Below are 2235 nucleotides of genomic sequence, written 5' to 3'. Positions count from 1 at the left end.
TCATTTCCCTGTCCTGTGTTTCTAATGACGTTTGCTGGGCGCCAACATCCACCCATCATTTAACAGCCTTAGAGGGATGCCCTATGTCGCCAGTAATGTAAGACTTCAGAGGGGCTTTGAGTTTTTCTTGGAATATGACTGTGTTGAAAATAAAATTATGTAAAAAATGGACACGTACTGGACGTTGATACTCGACTGGGTCTTTAAAAAGAGGACATGTTGGAAGGGCAGTAACACAATCCTATTTCCCCCGACTTCAACCAAAAGCCACAAAGACATAGTCTCCAACATAATGAACGTGAACTGAATAACATGAAGACATTTAACGAAAGCGTTCAAGAAATAGTAACATTTTCGAAATTTGAACTAAAATTTGGTAAAATGAAAAACTTTCTTTCTTAAAAGCACTCAGCTATCGGGACACAATCGGCCACATGTGTTCTGGTTTCAGGACGAAGACGGTAAAACCATGCCCGTCAGTCACATCACGTGGATATATCTCACCGTTCCAAGAAAGTTTATAAGAAATCTGGGGAGAGTTGGGGGGGGGCGGAAGTAAGAAACCTTTAAAAGACTTGATCGTGGGTTGAGGCGTCGAGAAAGGTGACCCCTTTAAGGACATAGCAAACACACGAGTCCGACTAGCAGTAGACAAAGGGCAATATTGCTGCACACTGGGAATTGTCATACACAAATGAGAAACATGAAGAAATGCATACTTCATAGTTTACAGATGGTGTTTGAATAACGGAGTTCTACGCGTCCTCGAGCTTTGACAAATGATCAGAATTTGTGTCCTCGAGACATGTTAAAGGTGATAGATTGACACGTCTCGTGTCTCGATTCATCAATTCATGGTTACAGCGGTATATGGGGTAAAGATGGGCGCTGTGCACTGGTGTATATCGGGCGACATTGTCCATAAATAGTTGATGAAATCGAGTGGGCGCGTCATCCCTTGTATTTCCAATTTGGGTCTCTTTGCGGCGTCTGTTCTGTGTTCTCAATTCCTTGAACAAACAAAGTTATTTAAATCCTGAACCACGCGTCAGGAAACATTTGGGGACCAAGGGCGATAATATTTACACGAAAAGTCGTCAATTTTGACATGCAGACTTTTAAGTCGAAAGACAAGGGTTCATTTCTTTTTTTCTGACAAAAAGACCCTTCTTGAAATTTTCTTTTTCTTTTTTTTGTTTGTTTGTTTGTTTGTTTAGCTTTATAAGAAAAAATACAGTAGAAGATAGAGTATTTTTCCACACATTTCACCACGACAAAAACAACAACAACAACAACAACAACAACAAACAAAACACTCAACTTCTGCAAAGTTGGCCATGGCTTCAACGTCGGTCCGGTCTCGTTGTGAGGCATAAGGGCGATATTCTTAAAGGAAAGAGTAGTGACTAAAAGTACCGAAAATATGTCTTTAGTTTGATCCACAGCATTAACATTGGGAGGGGGGTTGTTTGTGTGTGTGTTTGTTTGTTTGTTTGTTTGTTTGTTTGTTTGTTTGTTTGTTTGTTTGTTTGTTTGTTTGTTTGTTTGTTTATGGTTTTCTGGGGGGGGGGTAGAACAATTTAGCTTTTCCTTTTTTCTTCATCAGTTTATCTTTCTGCTTTGGATCTATTGTTGAAACTTTCTCAAAGAAAGAGCAAGTGTCTATTTTTTAAAGCTGCTTCTGGGCCATGACTTGAAAGATGTACAATAAATATTTTCTGAACGAAGAAAAAAAAGAAATGAAAATAACAGAAAAACCAGTAACTTGATATGCCAAAAACTTGCTGAGCGTGTGCAAATGGGAGTCAGGAAAGTTCAACCAGCCGCAGGATTCCGTCATTGCTAACAGAGAGGCAGGGGCAACCTTGCGAGGTCTTGTGATTGACTTTATATTGCCGAGGCACACTGAGGGCGGTCGTCGAGTTTTTGGTATCATTGGTTAGTGAGCACGTCAAAGAAAGTCAGCTAAACGGGGAAACGACGCTCTTTGAACTCATGTATGCTTTGGCAACACAGAACTTTGCTGGTTGCTTGTTTCTGAATATGAATGTGCGTGCGCGCGCGCGCGTGTGTGTGTGTGTGTGTGTGTGTGTGTATTTGTTTGTGAGTGTGTGTTTGTGAGTGTGTGTTTGTGAGTGTGTGTGAGTGTGTGTGAGTGTGTGTGAGTGTGAGAGAGAGAAAGAAGGAGAAAGAAAAAGAGAGACAGAGAGAGAGAGAAAGAGAGACAGAGAGAGA

This window comes from Aplysia californica, unplaced genomic scaffold (genome assembly GCF_000002075.1).
Source record: "Aplysia californica isolate F4 #8 unplaced genomic scaffold, AplCal3.0 scaffold00198, whole genome shotgun sequence".
NCBI classification, from domain to species: domain Eukaryota; kingdom Metazoa; phylum Mollusca; class Gastropoda; order Aplysiida; family Aplysiidae; genus Aplysia; species Aplysia californica.
Note: the sequence above shows the minus strand (reverse complement) of the source record.